We start from the raw sequence: 22,773 nt of genomic DNA, 5'->3' as shown, positions 1-22,773 counted from the left end.
GCACTCTTGGCACAGGCAGGAGCTGGCAAACAGTGCTTTGACCTTTACGTCTGCATTACTTTGCTCTCCAGTGTGACTGAACGTTTCTCCCGGGACCGTTGTTCATTTGTGTTCCTTCTTGGGCTAATTTCCCATTGTTCTGGATTAATTCTGTGGACTCACGAGAGTCCTTATGCAAAGTGTTACCTTGAGCTGTGTTCAAAGGCCCTTTGTTTTTTGCTTCTGTAGTGAGATAGAAAATGGTTTATTTTGAATCATCTGAAATTGTTTCTGGTCTCAGAGATCTGAACCAGAGGAGAGCTCCCCAAGGCCGTTTGTTCCATCTTGCAGTTTGACAGCAGTGGACACGTGACCCAGAAGGGACCCAAGTCGCGGGGCACACGCTCTGTTTCTGTCTGCAGTCATGTATTATTAAAATGTGATGTTTGGAGTGGATCATTCTGTCTGGAAACATGTTTAATTCTCCCCTTATCTCTGGGGCCAAAGATGGGAAGGGTGGGAATGAGGCAGGGTCTCATTAACGGGACAGATTAGGAGCAAGTGCCGCCTGTGTGTGAATATTCTTGCGAAGGAAATGCAGGCGCGACTCGGAAATCCTCTGTGATTCTAAACAGACTTAGGAGGTGCTGTTAAGTTTCAGCCTAGTCAGGGTTTGCTTTAATGAGCAGATTAAAGTCGTTTATGCATAATTTATGACTGTAATGAGACCAGGAGCTACACAAGATGTTCACTGTGTTTGAAAAATCATTTCTTAATAAACCTTTTGTATTGTGCTTTTGTCTTAGAGTGGATGCCAGAGGCTGGGCTCCCTGTAGCAGCCAAGAATCCCCCAATCCCAGTGTCTTGAATGGAAAAGTGGCTTCCTGCTCACTGCAGGGGTCCAACGGGGACCTTCGGGGGCACTGCTCACCACAGGCAGGTGTGCACCTGAGCCGACGGACAGATCTTGTCTGTACGTGCTTCTCAGGTCTTCTTGGCCAGGGCGGGGGTGGGGGTGGGGGTTGGCAGATCAGCCCCTGATCTTTCTGGGGTGGAGGTTGGCATGCCATAGGCTTTAGGCCACATCTGACCTGTCACCTGTCACCTGTCATCCGTTTTTGTGCCTTTTGCAAGAAATGGATGTATTTTGCATTTTGAGATGGTTAAATAAATCGAAGAAGATTGGTATCTTGTGACACACAAGGGTTACATGAAATGGGAATTTCAGTGTCCATAAACAAAGTTTGGCGGGGACACAGCCATGCCTGTTTGGTCCTGTGTTATCTGTGTCTGCTTGGTGTTTACGGGGTAGAGTCACACAGCCAGGACAGTGGCCACGTGGGCAACCAAGCCTGAATACGAGGTCTATCAGAAAGTTCATGGATACAGAAATACAAGTTTATTTTTGTGCAAAGGATTTTGAAATGCATGCAGGTGAGGGCTCTTTAAAAAGTGCCTGAGAAATGGACACTATGCAGAAAGCTGTGTGTGGGTTTCAAACCTTCTTGGCATCAAAATAACTTTACCTTTTAATCCTGTTTCCCACTGGTCTTTGAAAGTCCCCTGTGTGGCTGGGACTTTTGTAGGAAGGGTTTGCTGACTCTTCTCTTCAAGCACCTGGTCATATTTGGTTGGCCAGAACACATCCTGTGGCCTTGCCTGATTTAAAGAGACGGAGAAATGAAGATGAGGAGGAGGACTAGAAATAGTTGGTGCCCAGCAGGGATGATGGCTTGCCAGGCCGAGACATGGTGAATCCCCACCTGGTGTCTGGCTGAGACATCAGCAGCTGCTGATTAATTGAATTTGAACTGTAGATAATTCACTATAAGTACCTGCCAAAAGCCGGAACTTCCACTGCTGGTGCGGGCTGGTCCCCACCTCGGAATGATTGTTCTCATAGCTGCAGCTTACAACTTGAGAACCATAGCTGCAGAAATTTATAAGGAACCCAGTAAAGAAGTCGAAGAAAAAAGAAATTGTCTGTGGTTCTCTAGAGTACCAGGGGCATTTAGTACTGCGCGTGGCTGGAGTCCCCAGAATGCGAGCAGGGGGAGGCGTTTCTCCCCTCACAGCCTGCTCCAGAGTGAGCACTTTCCACGCTTCTCTGGGAGTAGCGTCCCCCACACAGGACAGGAGGGGGCATCGCGGTGTGGCGCTGCTCCCGAGACCCTGCTGCTCCTCCACTGGCAGTGGACGGAGTCCCTAAGCACCGTGAGGAACTGGTGTCAGGGAGGGCTGCTGGCTTTGGAACCCCTGCCCCCGTGTGGAGACACAGCTGCCCCTTCCTTCCTGGAGCTGCTCCTGGTCACAGCGTGTCCTCCCCAAGCCGCCCTGTGTGCCCCGAGCACCCCGCCCCAGAGAGTGAGGGCAGGGATCCTGCCACTGGGTCCGCCTTGCTCTGTTATCCCTACCCGTGCTCCTGCAAATGACATCTCCCTTGTGGGAAAAGTCTCCAGGTAGCGCCTGGGCTTTTGCAAACTACAGTGATCCACCACGGATCCTCCCCAGGGGGCTCGCCGTGGTGAAATCTTTCCTGTTTCCTTCGGGTTCCAGCCACGGAGCAGGGAGAGGAGGTGCGGGCGATAAAATAAGTTTATAGAGATAGCATTAGCAGCAGTATTATCTTCGTTTGGATGTAGCCGTGCTAAATGTCCTGTAAGAGTTGTTTACGAGGAGGCATGAATGGTTATAGTATTAATAACGTGATTAGCCATGAGTATCAATATTTCCCAGCACTCACTGCTGCCTAATGAGGTTGTGCGCTCCGTTCCAGGGTGAGGATGAGCTGGTGGATTTATAGGAAGTTGTAAGGGAGCTCTTAAGAACCATTGAAAGGAGTTTGGGAGACTCAAAGTATAGGGCCCGCGGCGGGTGCCTGGGAGCAGTAGTGCGGGCAAGGTCTCCAGACACGGCTGCGGTGGCCTCGATCCCGCGGGCTTTCTGAGCCATCTGCCCTTGGCACACCCGGCCATGTCCTTCCGTGGGGCCCTGCTCTCCTTCCGGAAGACCCAGAGCACTCCTCAGGGGCTTGAAAGGATCCTGGCCTCTGTTGCCGGTGGCCTTGGCGTGTGAGCTGTCTGCTCTCGCAGCCGTGAGTGTGGGGTCTTTGAGGTAGAACCGTGTCTCACTTCAGTGTCTCTGGGGTGGGTGGGCGGGGAGAGGAAGCACCAGGCCAGGCAGGGGGCAGCTCAGCCGTGCCCCGGGTCCCCGGTGTTCCGCCTAGCTGAGGATGAGTCCTCTGGCCACGTCGGCACCCAGCAGGGCACCAGGCCAGAGTCTGTGGCCTGCTTGCCAGTGCCGAGCCCCCAGGGCCTCATTGAGGCGGGATGACCTCCTGCCCTGAGGGCTCCCTGTGCTTGGGTGAGGGTCACCTGGAAGACTTGCTGGGAAACTGGGCTTCTGCCTGGCCCTTCGGCCAGGCAAGGCTGGACGGGGACAGAGGGAGGGAGTACGGTGAGCAGGGACCCCTCCCCAAGCTCTGTCCCCACACCTGGCTGTAGGGGCCCCTCACTTTCCCATGAGCTTCTGGGAGCTGCCCCTCGCTGTGTTGGGGCCACCCTGGGGTGCACAGTGACCCTGGCCCCTCCTCCCCACTTAAACCTGAGAAGCCTGTGGAGTTGGGGACAAGCTCATCCCCAGGGTGGCTCCTGACTGCCCCACCCCGAGTCTCCTTTCTCTGTCACTTGACGCTGGCGTGGGCTCGCTGGTCAGTCTCAGCACTGCAGCCTGCATGTCAGGGCGGCGTCCTCAGACTGGCTGCAAGGGTGGAGCTGGGAGGACCCCGTGTCCCAGGGGTGGCTCTGCCCCACACAGGGTGAGGGTCACATTCAGGGCCTCCTGGGGTGTCTGGGTCCCCAGGAAAATGGAGGAGGAGGACTTTGACATGTGAGTGAGCCCCGGGCAGCGTTTCCACACAGGCCTTCTTCCCCGACGGGCGGGGGGGATCCAGAAGTGGCCTCTGCAGGGAGACTGGACCCTGCCTGGAAGGAGCTGGCACGAGGTTCCTCCAGGACGCCCGGGTTGAAGCCTGCCTGACACTGGGGTCAGCAGGCGTGGGGACCCCTCCTTTTGCCTGCGACCTTTAGCGGTGTTGGACAACGTTCCCCAGCCCGGGCGCTCCTGGGTGTTGGCAATGGCATCCAATCCCCTCAATGATCACTCCGGGGGACACAGGAGCCCTCTGCTCAGAACCAGCTGAGTGAGGTGGGCACGCGTGAGAAGGGGCTGCGTGGTGGGAGTTTTGGTATCTGCTGCAACCAGCGAATGCTTGCGTCTTCATTTGGAGGCAGCCAGCCCCGGGTGTCACCTTGCAGAAGTCCCAGGTGTGTGGCCTAGGAGAAGCGTGGGGCCCGGGGCGCCCTGCTGTGCACGCCCGCTCTCCACGCCGGCGTCAGAGCTGCCGGTCGCTGGTAGTCAGCTCCTCGTAGCTCCACTCAGCTCCTATTACGCCCGCGTAAATTGAGTTACAGCCTCTGAAGCTCTTTGCTTTGTGGGGCGGGCGCCTGGTATTAGTGGCTCCATCTGTCTTGTGTTTTCGGCCCTGTCTGTGCTGGAAGCCTGGGTGCGCGTCCTCGAGGAGAAAGCTGCACACCCTGAGTGGTTTGTGGCATCTGCTTTGCTCCTTCGGGTTTTCTTAAGTTGGACAAACAGCGCTGTGGGGGCCCGGCATTTGCTGGGCGGGAGCATGGAGGGGGTGCCAGCTGTCCTCACTCCTGCTGGCCCTGGAGGGTCACGGCACTCACGGTGCCTGCCAGGGCTCTCCGTGACCTCGTCAGCGCAGGGCGTGCCCGAGTTGGTGCGGAGTGGACGCAGGGAAGGGAAAGTCCCCACGGGGGCCAATTCTTCGCGTTTGTAGAAACATGAGCACTTTCTCCCATTTTATGAAAGTAATAGTGGTGTAGCTTGTAGAAGATTTGGAAAGCGAAGACAAAGCTCAGTGAAAAATCCCCAAATCCAGCCCTGGTGACCTTTCAGTGGGCTTCCTTCTCGCCTCTTCTGGGAGTTGGGTGCATCCACAGCTGTACAGAAATACATGTGTACGTAAATAGTGATGATTGTTTTAATCTTTATTCATTTGAAAGGCAGAGATTTGCATCCGTTGGTGTGTTGTACGTGCGCAAGTGCACACAGAGCTACACACGTTGATAGCATTTGATGGTCCTTTACTGCTGGCGGTGGGGAGTGGGGGCTCCTGCACTAAAGAACTCTCGACCCCGAAGCTCACAGCAGCAGGGTTTGCAAAGGCAAAAACCGCAAGGAGGGGAGGGGGGTACATGGTTGCTAGGATTGGGGGGAATGCGTGGTTACTAGGGTCAAGCTGACCTAAGGCCTATGTGAAAGTATTATCAATTACAGTCTTGACAATAGGCAAATTACAATCTGCACATTAGTCCAGGAGCGGCCTGCCTGCTTTAGGCTTGAGCGATCATGCTAGGGTTTCTGTGCTCTGCCGAGTGGGATGCAGTGTTATTCCATGAGTACTACTGTTGTCTGAGTTTTAGGTCATAGTTTCAGACCAGAGCCTCACGCTGGGGGAGCTCTCTCCAGACGGAGTCTCGGCTGCTCTAAAAGGGAGTCCCTGCTGTCAAGGTGTTATTTCAGGTTCATTCAGTAAGTGCCCACAACAGCTGTGGCTGGGCTGGACCTCTGGGTCTCCAACATGGGCCATCACTTGTGGCTTCCCAAAGTGCCTGTTAGCGGAAGCTGGAGTCAGAAGCAGAGCTGGAACTCACACTCTGGCGTCCCGGGCAGCATCGTCACCACTGTGCCAAGCACCCACCCCGTCCTCAGGATTGTTACGAGAAAGCGATCAGAGTGTTTGCCCTTGTCCTCGCAGCCCTGGTGGCTGTGGCCCCCAGGCAGCTGGCTGACCCATCAGCTCATGCAGAGCCTGGCTTGCCCCCTGCCCTGTGTCCTCCCCAGGGAGCATGACTGAAAACGGATCCAGTGTCACCCACACCCACGGCTCCACGTCAGCTGGGCTGAGGCTTCCACGCTGTCATGGGGAACAGAACTTGGGGTGGCTTCCCTCTATTGCTGTGTCACCCCAGAAATATGAAGCCACGCTGAGTGCCCCTGGTTGCTCTCCCCTGTGCAGCTGACCTGTCCGGTGCTGAACCTCATCCTTGAACCCTGTAGGACCGCAGTAGGGCTTCCCGCTGTGGCCTCTGCTGGTGCCGAGTCACTGAAGCTCAGGATGGCTGCAGGTGGGTGTGTGGGAGCCTTGTGCGCAGCGTGCGGCGGTGGGAGGGAGAAGATGCATCCCGAGGGTCCACAGATGTGTGTGTCGTCTTCTCAGCCGCCTTCTCTCAAAGAAAAGCAATTGGGGGTGGGTGGGTTCTGAGTCTCGTGGCTGATATAAAAGAGGATATTTGCTCAGTGTCCACCGTCCGTATTCCTGGAGACATCGATCCTCATCAGAAGCCCTGAGTGCAGCACGTGCGTCCACATCAATGCCAGCTGAGCTCAGGGGCAGCAGGAGCAGAAGGGACACGACCCTCCTATTCAGCATTCTCTGACCCCGGAGCTCGCTGGGACTGGCTGGTCGATCGCCCTCCTGCTGGCAGGAAGGCCTGTCCTTGAACGTGGCTGGGCCCCTCAGTACCTGTGGAGGCAGCCAGGCGTGTCCGCACGTGGCCACGCTGGGGCTCCTGCTGGCGGCTTAGTAATTAAAGGCAAACAAAGCCTGGTGCACTCCTACTGGTGTTGCTGGGGCACTGAGGCAGAAACAAGCGGGAAGGCGGCCAGGTTCTACCGGGAGAGGGAGCGGAGAGAGAGCTGCTTCCCGGAGTGGAAGAAGCAGATGGCTGATCTGCAGGTGGCCTGGGTGACCCCCGCAGAGCCTCTCCTCCCATGTGGGCCTGGGCCGCCTCTCTGGGATAGTGAGGGAGAAGCAGGACAAGGCCTGCTCTCAGACCGCTGCCCTGCTGGGCCCCTTTGTTGGAATCCAGCTGGCTGTTGAGGGCAGCATAAGAGCGGACCAAGCTACAGGGCTGGCGTTGTGCAGCGAGTTAAGCCGCCAGTGTCCCGTGTTGGAGGGCAGTGTCGAGTCCTGGCTGCCCAGCTTCTGATCCAGCTCCCTGCTGATGCACCCGGAAGGCAGGGAAAGATGGCCCAAGTGCTTGTGCCTCTGCCACCCATGTGGGAGACCCATCTGGCATTCCTGGCTCCTGGCCTCAGCCTGGCCCACGCTTGGATGTTACAGCCAAGTGAAGCCATGGAGGGAAAATTCTCTGTCTCTCTCCCCCTCTCTCCCTCAGTGTTCTCTCTCTGTCATCATCTTAAGAAAAAGAGAACAGACCCAGAGCTTCCTGACCCCAGGCTGCGTGCCGGCTCTTTTCCTCGGAGGTTGGAGTGTCACAGGTTCAACAGGTGTTGCCCCCAGAAAATGAGTTCACATCTTTGAAAGCTGTGACTGTGTCCTTATCCAGGAAGAAGGGCTTTGCAGATGTAGTTAAGTTGAGGATCTGGGCTTGGGCTGCACATCTGGATTTTCTGGGTGGGCCCTAAATCCAGTGACAAATGTCCTCCCCCCTGCTTAAGATGTTTTTATTTATTTGAAAGTCAGATTGGGTGTGGGGGTGGATCTTCCATCCTCTCATTTACTCTCTGGGTGGCCACATAGGCAGGGCTGGGCCAGGCCAAAGCCGGGAGCCAGGAGCCTCACTGGGGTCTCCCATGTGGGTGCAGGGGCCCAAGCACTTGGGCCATCTTTCCCTGCCTTCCCAGGTGCATTAGCTGGTAGCTGGATCAGAAATGGAGCAGCCAGAACTCAAAATGGTGCCCCTATGCAAAGCTGGCACTGCAGGTGACAGCTGTACCTGCTGGCCTGCAGTGCTGGTCTGACGAACGTCCATCAAAGAGGAAGGCCGAGTGGGGGTTGAGACAGACAGAAGATCCCTGCAGAAGAGGTGGCAGTGGGGTTACTGAGGCCAAGGCTGGAGCAGTGCAGCTCCAGCCAAAGACACGGATGGCCCTGAAGCTGGAGGCGGCGAGGAGGGACTGTCCTTGGAGTTACCGCAGGATTTCTGCCCTCAGAGAAGGGTTGCTCGGGCTGGTGTAGGTTTGTCGCCCAGGAGAAGGACTCCAGGCATCTCTGTGCTGGTCGGGAGCTGGGGCTCGCAGCCCCTCACAGTCACAGCACGTCTTTCTGGATGTCAGGCCGGGTGTAGCCTGGGCGCGGAGCCACGACGCTCCCTCTGAAGATACCTCTCCAGGCCGCCCAGGCGTCGGGAGCTGCCATGGTCTCTGTGTCCGCCGCGTGGCGCCGTGCAAGCCGACTGCCCCGGGATCCATTTTTTATGAATGGGCTGAGTTCAGCTGGGAGGCTGCCTGTTTCTTGCCTGGAGGCGGTGGCAGAGGTTGGTGCAGTGTGGCGCAGCTTCACCGGAGGCTGACCTCGCAGAAAGGTTTTTAACAGCAGCCGGCGCCGGGGTTCTGAGAGCCTCGAAGTGGAAGCACAATCGCTGATGACAGCTGAGTGCCGGGGAGGCAGCAGGTCGCGGGGGCCCTGCTGCCGCTGGGCTCTGACGGTAATCGGAGCGGGCAGATGTCTCCGACAGCTGGGGCTAATGGGCCGGCAGGCCTTGCAGCCCAGCCTGGGATGTTCTCTGTGCTCCCTGGCACTGGGCCAGGCTGGACGCTGGGGACTCCAGTTCAGGCTTTGATGTGCACCTGCTGTGGTCTCTCCCCACCCGCGGGGACTCGGCTGCACCCATTGGGGCAGCTTTATCATCCATTTGTGGGAAATGGGCACTTGAATTATTGATGAGAGATTAAGACTGAGCTAATTTGGTTCAATGTCTCCAATAGACAGAACTATTTATAATTAACCTGGAGGCAGAGGTCAAAGCAGGGGCGCGTGGCCGTGCAGGCGGAGGGGTGGCAGTGAGCCAAAAGTGGAAGCTTGGGAAGGCTTTGGAAAGATTTCGTGACTCGCCTACCCCCCAGGCCTGGTGCCCCCTGAAAGGCCTGCTCCTTGGCCTCGGGACCTTTGGCTGGCTGGCTTTGTTTCTTGATTAAGTGGTCCTGAACAGCGAGCTGGGGCTGCTGGCCACTGGGGAGGATGGCACAGGGACAGGGGTGTCAGGAGCCCCGAGGCCTGGGTGTGACTCCTGCGTCCAGTGTGAGTGCAGTGTGAAGTGAGGGGCTGGGGCCCGTCCCCGGGTGCCTCTGTCTCAGCTGCCGGGGACTCCTGCCCTGTGGTTGAAATGAATGAGTCCAGGGATGGCAGCGAAGGGTTGGACCGCGCCTCTCTCTCACACTCGGCCGGCCCCCGCCGGGGAGCCTAGCAGCTTCTTGACTTGCCTGTCGGTGGTGCCGGTTCTCGGTGGGGGCCCTGGACCGGGGTGGTGTTCGGCGACCTTGCTGATGCAGGATCTCAGCATCTGGCTTGGTGTGAGCTGTTCTCGCCTGCCTGACCCCGCTTCTCCTGGCTCCGGCTCTACCCGCAGGCTTCGGGCAGGAGAAGCCAAGCTCAGGTTCACTGGCTGTGTCTGTCCACGTGTGGAGCTGGCACGGGAGTGGGTCCTTCCAGCCAGCAGGAGGCTTCCAGGCTGCCAGCTGCTTTGCGTCTCTGCCGGGTCTGAGTGCTGGGTCACCTGTCATTCAGTGGTGATGAGATCCACTCAGGTGTGCTGGTGAAGCCTGCACTTGTAATTTGTCCCACATTCCTGGGACAGAGCTCCTAAAACCTTGGAATCTCTAGTGGGATGTGTGTCTTCCGCATGCTAGTGAGTCGCTGGAAGCTGGTGGTCCCTAGGTAGCCTCAGGGGGGCTGGTGGCCAGAAGAGCAAGGTTCAGATTCTCAGCTCCATCCTGCACCTTCCAGGGAGCAAAGGGGGCTGACAGGTGAGCACAGTGGCCAGTGATTCAACTCAACGTGCCTTTGTCAGGAAGCTTCTAGAAGAGGCCAGACATCACGTTGTTCCAGGAGCTTCCAGATGGCTGAGCACATGCAGGCCCCTGGAGGGCAGGGTGCTGCGAGGGGACCCCTTCCCACAGGCCCGCCCTGTACGTCTCTTCCACACGGGTTACACTGGTCGCCATAGGTGAAATGTTACCCTGAGTTCTGTGCATTGCTCTAGCAAAGTAGTTGAACCTGAAGGGGAAGTTGTGGAAAGTCTGATAATTTTTTTGAAAACAGAGTTACAGAGAGAGGTAGAGACAGAGAGAGAGGTCTTCCATCCGCTGGTTCACTCCCCAGATGGCTGCAACGGCCGGAGCTGCGCCAATCCGAAGCCAGGAGCCAGGAGCTTCTTCCAGGTCTCCCACGTGGGTGCAGGGGCCCAAGAACTTGGGCCATCTTCTACTGCTTTCCCAGGCCACAACAGAGAACTGGATCGGAAGAGGAGCAGCTGGGACTAGAACCTGCAGTCATATGGGATGCCGGTGCTTCAGGCGCTGTGCCACAGCGCCGGCCCTGGAAAGTCTGATTTACAGCCAATCAGAGATGTAGGCAACAGCTTGTGACTGGTGTTGGCGTCAGGGGCTGGGCCATGGACCATGACATCTGACAGACTCTGCAGGTGCAGACAGGGTTGGCTGAGCTGAGTCAGACCACACCCACGTGTCTGCTCCAGGACCCACTGGTGGGTGTGCATCAGGAGGCTCACACCGAGTGGTGGGGAGGACAGGGAAAGCGCGTGGCTTCCTTTCTGGCCTCATTGGAGGTGTTCATCTGGGGGCCCTGGCCGTGTTCCCAGCACCTGCGCAGCAGCGGACTTTGCGAAAAGCTAAACCTTCCCAGGAAATTCAAGGTGTAAGACAACAGGGGATAGGCTCTGCAGAGGAGACTCATGGCCTCACCTGTCTGTCCCCTTCTGCCCCAGGGCTGGGCTGGCCTCTGAGGGGCCTAGGGAGCCCCCCACCGCCTGTGATCCGGGTGTGCTGACCTTGGCTATTGAGGGAGCTGACCCCTTGTTCTACAGGAGAGCAGCTTGAGACAGGGAGTGGACTGGCTGTGTGTCCCTGGGGGCTCCTGGTGGCAGGGCTGTTCTGGTGGGAGCCTGGTGGGGCACGGGTATGTGTGTGTATGAATGTGTGTACACACGTGTGTGTACCTGCGTATGCATGTGTGTGTGCACATGTTATATGCACGTATGTGCATGCACACACATGTGCATGTGTGTTCTGTTTGATGCCATTCGGGGAGCTGCTCTCAGTCCTGCTGGACACCTGAGAACCTGATTCCTGAGAATCTGGCATCCACAGTGGACCTCCCACCATGTGACTGGGCCCTGGGGACTTCAAGTCCTCATCACCCCTTGTGTTGGGCCCCGAGCCAGGGTCTGGGGAGGAGGAGTGTGGAGGGCAGGGCAGAGTGACTCAGCACAGGGGCACTGTCTGGGGCTGAGCTGCAGACCCGTGCCCTGGAGGGTCTCCAGCTGCCGTGACACATTCTCCTCTGAGGTTGGCTGCCGCTTGTGTCCTGGGAGGTTGGCTTTTGCAAGAGCTGAGTGGGACATCTGGGGCCCAGGAGTGCCTGGCTGTGACCAGCTCTGGGGCCTGGCCTGCTCTCTGCCACTCTTCTTGATTCTTGTTGCTGCAGGGACTCAGCTTCTTGACGAGGTTCAGGTCGTGTTTGTCGCCTGCATGCTGTGGCCCTCACTCTTCCCGGGATAGCCTTTGCTCTAGCTGTCCATCACGCCTGTGTTCACGGCCTGTTTCCATGCCTGTGACCCCAGCCCCACTCCAGGGCGGAGCCGCTGTCAGCTTTGTTCCCTGCTGTGGTTAAGGTGAGACCTCAGGAGATGTTGGTAAAAGAAGAACAGATGATAGTTCCTTCCTACACGTCTACAGGGACTCTTTGCCTTTTTCGTTTGTTTTCAGCATCTCTTTGGGTGGAATTAAAGTCAACTTTAGTTTAACTTAGGGCTTTAGGTGTCCACGTCCCACATCGGAGGGCCTGGGTGTCATTCCAGGCTCTGGCTCCTGACTCCAGCTTCCTGCTAATGCAGACCCTGGGAGGCGGTGGTGATGGCCCAGGTCCCGTGTGGGAGCCCTAGAAGGAGTTCTGAGTTCCTGGCCCAGCCTTGAGTGTTGTGGGCATTTGTGGCAGGTGTGCATGTGTGCTCGTGTGAGTGTGTGTGTGTGTAAAGCTAGCAGGTGAGAGTTCTCTCTGCCTTTAGAAAAAAAAAGTTCATGGCTCCCAAGAAAGGGCGTGTAATGGTGACCAAAGGCCTGGAAAATGACTTCTCAGAGCCGGGACCCGTTCTCTTTCTCTGGGCGCACCCCCACGGCAGCCCCGGCAGTGCTGGCGCTTCCTGTGGAACCCTGCCTGTCTCCTCCGGTCCCACCCTCTCCTGCCTCAGATTTCTGCAGTTCTCAGTCCACTCTCCCCGCCCCGTGCCGAAGAGCTAAGCAGTCCTGCCGTGTGTGACCTCTCCTTTTCCTTGGTTTTTAGAGCGGTTTGGAATGAATGAATGAAGTTTCTGGGCTCGCAGAGCAAGCTCTCCCAGTAGCGAGCTGGAACGATTGCATTCATTTCCGGAGCTCCTCTCTTGCGACTGCTCAGATTATTTGCAGACGCTGGTCAATGCTGCACATAAATTGAGGTCTCAAAAGGCTAACTTAACAATTAATCGGAAGCCTTTCCAAGCCCCTCCGGACGGAAATGATGCCAGGATCGAAAGAGGAGAGCCGCTGTCAGAGACCTCTCGTGCTCGCTGACGTGCACCTGGGACAGGGCGAGGCATCTGCAGAGAACGCTGTTTGCGAGGGTGCAAGGGCGGGGCTGTTCTGCCACCCCAGGCATGATTCTTGGTGTTTTGTCAGATCAGCGTTTTTCTTTCTTCTTGCTGTGCAAAGGCTTGGAGGAAAGTCACAGCTGTCACTTGAGGCGCGTGGCCGGTTCGATGTGGAGATGCCTGTGAGTGACAGCTCCATGTTCCCTCGTCCTGTCTTCCCTTCTCACTGTCCCCTGCCCGAGACTCCCATCTGATGCACCTGCCTTTCCTGTCCTCTCTCCCTCGTGCTGTGCCTGCCCGGCTCCCACTCCTCTTCCTCTCCTGTGATGATCCCACCCAAGAGTCCTGAGTGACTCCCTGCTGCCCAGGGGGCGAGTGCGGAGATCCCCGCTTGGCTGTTCTGTTTGACCCGGCTCTGCACTTGCTTTCCTGGATGAGTTCAGCCCCCACCCCCGCATGGGCTCCCCTCACCCTCACCCCCGAATCTTGCCTCCACACTCCTGCTCTGGAGTGACCTGTGTTATTTCTTGTCCTCATCAGGATTGTGTTGGTAATGAAAAGGGGACATGTTTACTAGTTAGGCTGGGACAAGCAGTCTAAGTTGGGTGGTCCCAGCAAAACAAGATGTGTGGGCACCATTGCTAGGTCTCCCCTTGTTCTCTTTAACTTTCTTTTTCTTTTTTTTTTTTTAAATATTTATTTATTTATTTGAAAGCCAGAATTACACAGAGAGAGGAGAGCCGGAGGTCTTCCATCCGATGGTTCACCCCTCAATTGGCCGCAATGGCCAGAACTAGGCTGATCCGAAGCCAGGAGCCAGGAGCTTCCTCCATGTCTCCCATGTGGGTGCCGGGGCCCAAGGACTTGGGCCATCTTCCACTGCTTTCCCAGGCCACAGCAGAGAGCTGTATTGGAAGAGGAGCAGCCAGGACTAGAACTGGTGCCCATATTTGATGCCAGCGCTTCAGGCCAGGGCATTAACCCACTGTGCCACAGCGCCGGCCCCTCTCTTTAACTTTGATCTTCCCCCTCTCTGCTGCTAAGTTCAGCTCAGGTCTTGCCCGTCCTTGCTCAACCATCTTCAGGCAGCTCCTCTGGGAAACCTGAGCGTGCATACGGATGGCAAGGGTCTGTGCACTTTGCCTGGCCCTGTGCTTAGTATGGGGAGCTCCCACTAGGTGAGTGGGGGAGCCTGGGTTAGAAACAAGTGTTCTGCCACACCAAGGTCCCTCCTCTTAGCACCAAGAATTGGACCGTGTGTAGGGGTCACTAAGTTACATGTTTTATACATGAGCATATCGTATTTGAGGTTTTTTTGGCTTTGCAGGTTCTGAACTTGAAATTCAATAGGGATACTTTTTAGCATCCCTTGCAACCACGGTGCAGGAAGGGACCTTCCGGGTTGCAGTCTGGCGTGGTGGCAGCCATGGTTCTGGTATTAAGAATATGTTAAGAAATGTTAAGAATATCTTATTGCTTCACCTTCAGTTTGATCTCTAAACATGACATTTTCTCATAAAACCTTAGTGTTTGCATCCGCCCTGTGCAATGGGCAGTCAGTGTCCAGTCAGCCTTTCCCCTGCCGTGGTGCGGAGAGCCATCAGTGGCTGTGCCTTAGCGGGGCTCCATGTCTGCGCTTGGTGCTTGCTTTGACGTCTCTGCAGGCTCTTGAACCGCGGTCATTCCTTGCAGGAGATCCCGGCTGCGTTGTCCTGGAGAAGGTCCCAAGTGCTGGCTCCGCCCGATGCCCCTGTGCAGGTAGGGTTCCCCCGCTCCCCTGTCCCCGGCACTGCCCAGGGGTGGGAGGGGGAGCTGAGGGCGGGGTTGGATTTGGAGCTTTCGCTGTTGTGGCAGGAACACTTCCCAGTGATGCCGATGCTGTGGCTCCACACCGCTGGAGTGGAGGCTCAGAGCGTCTGTGTGCCCGCTTCTGGGCTGCTGGGTTAGCTCGGCGCGTTCAGTTGATGGCAGCTGGCTCCTCCGCTGGAAACCTGTGTTTGCCGTTCCAACAGCTGGTGACCTGCGGACGCTGACTTGGCGTTCTGCAGATACCCACCGTGCCTCACCTTCCCAGCTGTGGGGCAGCCACTGACGACAGTGTGCTCGGTGCCCCTTCACATGCCGCTTTTCTGCCTAAGTCCGCCAGACGTGATTTGCTTACAAATAACCCGAATTAAAAATTAAAAATATAATTCTTCTTGTTGAGTAAAAACCATAGTCATTAGTGGCTGGTTATTTTATAGAAAAGTGGTACTTGGGGCTAGATATCAATAAAGAGAAATACACCATTGCTTTCTCACACGTCTTCCCCATTAGAGATCTCTGGATATTCTAGACTGTGCCGAGCTTGGGTGGAAGAGCTCAGCTGTGTCTGGTATTCATTGTGACAGCACTGGCTACTGCCAAAGAAACAAACTCCCCAGAGGCCTTTGGCCTCACCCCTGAGAAGTTTTCTGGAATTGTCTTGTGGGTGTTCCTGGTTAGATTCGGGGCGGAGGTCGGCTCTTCTCGCCTCCTCCCTCCCTGGCCTGTAGGAGGAAGGAGGCAGAGATGGCACCTGCTTCTTCCCTGCCTCGCCAGAGGGGGTGCCCATCATTTTCTTTCCCATGCTTTTCCTGGGGACTGGACACAGGGCCCGTCCTAGCTGCAGGAAGGCCTGGGACGTGGGGCTCCTGGCTGCTTAGGGACAGCTCTGTCCTGTGCACCAATTCCCATGGGCAATTCTGCCATGCCCGGGATGCAACCCACGTGATGGAATCTTGGCTGCAGCCTCCCTGTGACATTCCCCGGTGCCTCAGTCTTCGAGCGTGGACTTCTTCTTCCCCTGGGGGCTGCTGCTGTCGTCCTCTGATTGTTCCCTTGATGTCCCTGTGTCCTAGGGAGTGTCTGTCTTTTCATTAGGAGTGGCAAGACCCAGGAGAGAAAGGGTCTTACGTTGAGGGCATGTTACGGGAGTTCTGTCGGTGATCTGAAGTTCTTTTCCTAGAGAGGACCTTCTTCCTGCAAGCAGGCTCTCCCAGCTTCCTCGGTTCTTCCTTTTCTAACCTGAGTTCATCAACAGTGATAACAGGCTGCTACATGGTTTGTATTAAACTTTTAGGAGGATGCATTAGAACAAGTCTTCAGAAAATGTGTAGCTTGCAAACACAGTCGGTGGGCGTCTCTTCCAACTTCCCTGCAAAGCATAACCTTGACTAATTACTTTCTCTCTTTTGGAAATAGCACCCTATTGTTACAGCACAGTGTTTCTAACATGGCTTGCATTGCCCTCTATCAGTTTTAAGTCTTTATTTCCTGCAACAAGTTGAGAAGTCTCCGGGGAGAAGGAAGAAGGTCCATCTCCATCCCTAGCTCAGGGCTGGCCACGGGACTGCGCTTTGGTTGCCTGGGAGGGAATTGAAGCTCGAAGCCCAGATGCTACGCTCACCTGAGCTCAGGCTGCACCTGCTCTGAGACTTGGCGGAATGACCCATAGCTCGGGCGGCCTTAGAGAGCTCTTTCCCCGGGTGGAGGACTGTGTGTTCTTGCTGTCCTACAGAGGCTCGCGGGCCGCATAGTGTAGAAATCACGGACACAGAATTGAAAGACCATTTAAATGTTCCTGCGGGGGATCAGATGGCAGCGGGCGAAGGAGGAGCGGGTAGAGCAGGTGGCAGATGGGCCTGTGGTTTCCAGTGTGCTTCCAGGCTGTGGAGCCACGCTGGTGTAGTGGCCAGGAAGAGTGTGTCGCGTCTGATGGCGCCGTAAACAGTGACAAGTCCCATAAACATCACGGACGGGGAAATTTGCCTTGAAGTTCCTTCTGGGATCTCATTTACAGGCACGTCTTGGTGAAACTGGGGTCACGAGGGAAGCAGGAACAAGTGGAGAGAGATTTGCAGTGACAGCTGGACCTCCTTGTGTGCCCGGCGGGCTGTGCCTCTCTGTGGGGAAGGGCGCCTCGGGAAGGGGGTGCTGGGCAGCACGGGAGCCCGGGCCGCCTGCGTGTCTGCACAGTAACCCCTCGGGCCTGCCGACAGCTCCCAGGATAGGAGCTGCAGGGCTGCGAAAAGGACTTTTTTTAAAAAATTGTTTATTTATTTGTTAGAAAGGCAGAGTTACATAGAGAAGACAGACAGAGAGAGATTTTTGATCCACTGGTTCTCTTTCTAAATGACCGAATGGCTGGGGCTGGGTTAGGCCAACAGCCGGAGCTGAGGTCAGCTGAAGCCAGGAGCCAGGAGCTTCTTCCAGGTCTCCCACATGGGTGCAGGGGCCCAAGGACTTGGGCCATCTTCTACTGCTTTCTGTTGCACATTAGCAGGGAGCTGGATTGGAAGTGGAGCAGCCAGGACTCCCGCCGGCCCCCCAGAGGGGATGTGGTTAGGCTGCCATGTCACAGCACTGGCACCTGGGAAGAGGATTTGGAGTGAGAAAACCCAAGTTCAAGTCTTGCCTTTGGCTACAGTTGCATGGCCTTCAGCAAATGACTGTGCCTCTCGATCACCCCTCCTCTAGTGAAAAATGGGGCTGAGGCTGGTGCCGAGTTGTGCTGCTCTGAGGATTAGATGCAGTCCGTCTCCAAGGGCAGGGAGCCTGGCTCTCACGCCGTCATTTGATTGACAAAAGGGCACTGGCCAGGGAAAGTTCCTATTGGGTCCTGGGCCTGAATTTTCAAGGGTTGGTAGCTTCTGGATAAGGGACTTTGTTTTTGAATCAGAGCTGTGAAGTTGGAAACAGGACGTCTCATTCGAGCACCGTGCGTGGGCAGCCCGGCTCTGTGGTTGAACAGTGAATTTCTCGGGTCACCTCAACCTGCCTGGAACTTCTCAAGATTCCCGGAGAGACACTTAGCTGGGAGGCTGTGGCTCAAGGACACCCTGAGAGGAGTGGGTGCTCTCGGCGCGCTCGGGGATGCGGTTCCTCCTGCGGAAAGGGGGTCTGGAGACAGAGGGGTCTTGGTGTGGGCGGGAGGCGCAGGTACATGGTTGCATTCTTTAGGGTGGAGGGAGCAGAAGCCCCGCCTCCAAGCCCTGGTGGCTGGGGTGGGGGTGGTGAGGCAGCTCTCAGGGCGTGCTCCAGGGGTCGGCAGCGGGAGCAGGTTTGAATTCTGTGTCCTCCGGGAGACCCAGGCAGCATGTCTCCGTGGTGCAGAATCATTATTTACAATGAAGCACTTACACAGAAGTAGTAAAGTTAATGGAGGCTTCAGTGGAATCAGTCTTGTTCAGTTCCCCCGCAACGCTGCTGCAGCAAGGAGGCGGTGTACAGAGCTGCGGACCTGAGACCCGGCTGCAACTGTGCGGCACCAAGAGCAGCGAGCCCGGGGCCTCAGGGACGGACCCTGGCTGGGCTCTGCAATGGGCCTGCCTTCTGCAGAGGAGGTGCTGTTGATCTCACTAGCTCCATGAGAAGTGCTGCGAGCCGGCGTGTTCCAGGTTCGAGTCACTCCCGTGCTCGCCTTCTCCGGGGCAGAGGGTGACCCTGGCGCCATGTTGGGGGGCCAGCTCAGACCGTAGGCCCTGGGCCAGGAGATCCTGGATTGGAGCTCTCTCTCGGGCAAGGGTGCCATGCCCACCCGCAGCTCCCTGGGTGGGAGCCAGGCAGAAGTGGCTTAGAATCCAGTGGGCCTGGAGCTGGTTACAGGGCTTCCAGCCTCCACCATCCTCGTTCCCATGTGGGGACAGTGATGAGGCCTGCACCGGAGGCTGGGAGGAGAGTGTGGCTGGGTGGGGGTGGAGAGTGTGGCTGGGTGGGGATGGAGAGTGTGGCTGGGTGGGGGTGGCACTTAGTGCTACGCCCTCAGCTTCCGCCCAGCCCTCTGTGCCCTGTATTTCAGGCCCGAGAAGGGCATGAAGCGGTGGTCCACAGGAGGCCAGAATGTGGGAGAGGGGAGGCCTTTTGGCTCCCAGCTGGGCGCCTCCCCCAGGCTTCCTTCTGGATGCCAGATTTGAGTGACCCCGGCAGCCGTTGGCTTCACGCCCCTTCCCAGCGTCAGGGTCGCCTCACCGCTCCTCCAGCGGGACTGTGGATCCTTGCAAGAGCACAGCCCTGCAGGCAGGCGAGGCGAGGTTCCCGTGTCCTGCTCTACCACTCACTAGCCGTGTGACCTGTGCTCCACGTCCCCGTGTGTGAAACGGTATGATCACGGACTGTGTGCCATCGGGCGGTGAGAAAGAAATGGGAGCCAAAACCCAACATAGGGTGGGTGAGAGCAACAGGACACCAGGGTGCTTCTAGAAGCATCTGTTGCTATCTCAGGTTGGCCGAGGAGTGTGGGAGATGCTACTGGACCAGGCAAGCAGGGTGGTGGGCCTGGCCCCTGATGTCCACAAACAGCAGGGAGCTGTGGACAAGCATGGCCCCGGGCAGTCTTGAGGCCACTTCTGTCTTGCCACCTCCTCTCTGTTTGGCTCAGAGCCCCAGCTAAGCCTCAGGGGCCGGGCCCTTGCTGGCCTGCCGGGTAGGAGCTCCCAGGAGTGCGCAGGCCTTGTCTCCAAGTCTCCAGACCTCTGCCCGGGGAGGGCGGGTTGGTGTGTGGGTCTGAGGAGCCTCTGGTGGCGTGGCTTTTAAAATCTACTTAGTCATTCATTTTACCTAATTAGCCACTGACCTCACACCAACCTATAATGTTACTTGCCGCTTAGAATGACACTCATGGGGTTTGGAAAGCGAGAATATTTTATCCGCTATTCCATGGGCAGGCTTCCCAGCCCCAACTCACTCAGACCCTGCAGTGGGGTTGGTAGCATCCGGGCCTGCTGTGCGGGGTTATCTGGGAGTTGCCAGGCCTGGGAGCCATCAGTCCCTGTGCAGGGACCGCTCTGCATCTCCTTGGGGGTGGCTTTCCCCAAGCTTTGTGTCTCCAGGCGGGGGTCACCCTGAGCAGACTGGGACTTGGCAAAGCACGGGAGGATTTGAGCAGCAGACAGTTGCATCCTAAACTTGCACTTGGCCCAGGCTGCCCACCTGGCTATACCCTGCCTGGCCCTGCCCTGTCTGGGGTGGTCCCGGGAGCCGGAGCCGGGGACGGTGAGCTCAGAGCGGCTGTAGCTGTTTGCGCTGTGGTCTCCCGGCTCCCACCTGCCCTGGCCGTTGGGAGCCCACCTGCGGCGTGGAATCCTGTTTACAGAGATGCACTCTGAACACAGCCTCCACGTACCTGGTGGGTGGGCCGACTGCCACTCGTGGGGTCGGGCTTGCATTTCGACAGCAGCAGCTTCCCCCAAGGCACTGAGCATCTTAGTCATGCTCAGTGCATTTTAGCCGAGCCCAGGAGCCCGGGTACTGAAGGGAAGCGGGCACACACTCCACCCTGGCCTCCTCTCCCGACCCGGCAGGCTTCTCTGCGTGGCCCAGCTGCTTACCATCCACAGGGCCACACTGTTGTCATTCAGTGCCCGACGCTGAAGATTTGTTCATTTCAAGCAAGCGTGGCTTCCATGTGCAGGCTGCACATCGAGGCAATGGCTCCTTTTCTCTGTCGGCTGCCTGGGCCTTATGCTACAGGGAACACTCCCTGTATTATATTCAGCTGAGTTTCTCGCTTGCCGTGTGCTGAATGTCAGGGTGCACATTCTCACTTCTGCGGCGGTCGCTGTGTTGTTGGTGACACTGTCTGGTTGCACGGCCCCAGCTGTGGGTGTTTGCCCCAGGATGATACCTTGCGGTAGGAGCCAGGGCTGGGCTGTGACGGCGTGAGAGTACGTGATAGTGGCACACTCTTCCAAATGGGCCTCTTGTCTCTGCTTCCGCCTCATGCAACCGGCTTATAGGATTCATTAATTCCACTATTAGAGACAGATCCGTATTAAAGTCAGTTAATAAGCTGTGGTAATCCCTTAGCGGACCTGCAGCCAGGAAGCGCAGGCGTGGGGAGCAGCAGGGCCATGGGAGGCACCGTGCCTTGGCGGGGGTGTGCTGATTTCTGTGGCTTAGGCAGGCAGCAGATTCCGGCTCTGCAGCAGAAAGGTAGGGGAAGGAAAAAAATTCAGTGCACGCTCTGTTTGAGTCTCAGCGAGCAGATTGAGCCCCAGGTGACTGCCTGCTGGAGCCCCGACGGTCCTGGGGGATTTTCTGTCTGTTGTCCAGGTTTGCTCGGTTTTGTTCCTGTGCCTGGGACTGGAGGAGCAGGGGAGTGAGTTTTAGGCACTTTTGCCACTGGGGTCTCTCCATCCGTTCCTGCAGCGCAGAAGCTCGGGGGTGGTGAGGGAGGTCCCCTCCCTGGCTTGCCTATGGATGTCCTTTTTCAGTGACTTCAGGACAGCTGCGAGGAAACAGTGTTCCAGAAGACTAGGTCTCAGCGTCAGGCTCTCAAAGTCGTGCTGCAGGGTAGCAGTGGCGACGGCGCGCTGGAGTGGCTGTGAAGTTCATGCGGAAGTCCCAGAACATCCGGGCTTGCAGCTGCAGGTGCTCCGTTCCCAGCCCCACACTGGCCCTGCAGCCTGGATGCACCTGAAGACGAGATGACGAGAGTCGTGTCTGGTGGCCGCGAGCTGGCTGGGAGGTCAGGAGTGGACACCGGGCTGCATCAGGCGCTCCACCTTGAGTGACGTGGCTTGGTTCCCTTAGCACCTGCCCGGTCCTGAGCGTGTTCTCTGTAGCTGTCCCCCACCCTGCACCAACCCGAGGGGCTCCATGAGCACTCGGACCCCAGCTGTTAGAGAAGCCATACGTTGTGTTCTGTGGGGTCTGTGCTGGAAATTAGGAGAACCTTGCATTCCAGCTCAGAACGACATTTGCAGAAGTTCAAATCCTGGGGAAAAAAAAAATCACATATGTGACAGTAATAAGACGTAAGACCGCAAGTAAGGATTTCCTGTTTTATGCTTTAAAAACTTGAAGCTCCCTGTGACCCATCCGGGATGTGTTGGGGATGGTGAGGTGGGGAAGCCTTGTCTTTGCGTGCATTTGTAAGTAGTATTGGAGGTGGGAGAGGGGTAGAGGTGGGAACAGTCTGTGTGTAGGGCAGCTGGGGTGTGGAGGATTCAACGGGCAGTCAGAGAAGGTTCTGCCCGCAGGTGCTACCACCCATGGCGGGAAAGTACCATCCCTGCTGCCAAGGGCCACGACGGCCCATAGGCCCTGAGCAGGTGTGTGTAGACGTTTCATTTGGGTGTCCCGTAGTTCTGTTGGGGATTGCAGTGAGGGGACGTGACCCTGTGGCCATTGAAGCATCAAGAGGCCATGGCCTGTGCTTCTTTAGCCTCCTGCCCACCTGTTCACCAGATGCTGATGGTTCCCCCATGTAGCTCTGGCCCCAGGGCATCTGCACTGATCTTAGAGGTCAAGTTCAGCTGACCAGGGGAGGAGACGGTGAGGTGGCACATGGCCGTGTCCCTGAGCCCCGGGCACCAGCTGGGCGGCAAGGCCTCTGGGCATGGCAGGCCCTCTCTGCTCATTCCATTGTCCTCAGCTTGCAGTGTGAGGGTCCCTGCCCACATAAACCAGTGCCACGTGAATGATTTTAGGCAGATGCTCTGAAGTAGCATCCTGTTTACAGAGATGCACTCTGAACACAGCCTCCACGTACCCGGCGGGTGGGCTGAGTGGCACTCGTGGGGTCGGGCTTGCATTTCAAGCAGCAGCTTCCCCAAGGTACTGAACATCGTAGCCACACTCAGTGCATTTTAGCTGTGCCCAGGAGCCCGGGTGCTGATGGGAAGCAGGCGCACACTCCATCCTGGCCTCCTCTCCTGACCCGGCAGCCTTCTCCGTGTGGCCCGGCTGCTTACCAACCACAGGGACCCCACTGCTGTGCGGAGGAGCTGGAGGCGAAGGGCGCACCTGTGAGTGCAGCACTGACGCTCGGCTGGGGGTGTGGGCATCTGCCCAAGGCTGGGGGCTCTGCACCGACTGGGCTCCCTCACCAGGGTCACCTGGGGTCATCTGACACCTGCTGCACAGCCGATGTCCCCATCCTGGCTGCTCTGCGTCCTGCCAGGGACACTAAGCACTTCCGTGCCCACTTCCTGTTGTGCAGCAGCCTTAGTGCCCAGAGCCCACACTCCTGCGGCAGCACCCAGCAGTGCCCAGGGCTTCCTCCGGGCGCAGGGTGCTTCCTGTCCTCCATCCGGCCACATCCCGGACTCCAGCCCCCGAGCCTGGAGCTCGAGAAAGGGTTACT

General features: G+C 57.1%; 1 long non-coding RNA gene across 9 annotated transcripts in view; it reads left to right on the top strand.

The window, feature by feature from the left end:
* Positions 1-22,773, top strand: part of LOC149126052 (uncharacterized) — a 237,920-nt gene that overhangs the window by 72,366 nt on the left and 142,781 nt on the right. Inside the window, exons 3-4 of one of the 9 annotated variants that reach the window (XR_016236098.1) lie at positions 14,361-14,426; positions 14,523-14,827. The exons of 6 other annotated variants lie outside the window; for them this stretch is intronic. This is a non-coding gene — a long non-coding RNA (uncharacterized LOC149126052). Of the gene's footprint in view, positions 1-6,079; positions 6,133-14,360; positions 14,427-14,522; positions 14,828-22,773 lie in introns of those variants that run through there. 2 more of the 9 variants (XR_016236099.1, XR_016236106.1) reach the window with 2 other exon arrangements.

This window comes from Oryctolagus cuniculus, chromosome 6 (genome assembly GCF_051225735.1).
Source record: "Oryctolagus cuniculus isolate XC-2025 breed Fujian yellow rabbit chromosome 6, ASM5122573v1, whole genome shotgun sequence".
In the NCBI taxonomy this organism is placed as follows: Eukaryota; Metazoa; Chordata; class Mammalia; order Lagomorpha; family Leporidae; genus Oryctolagus; species Oryctolagus cuniculus.
The sequence above is the reverse complement of the archived record's forward strand: the minus strand, read 5'-3'. Positions and strand labels throughout refer to the sequence as shown.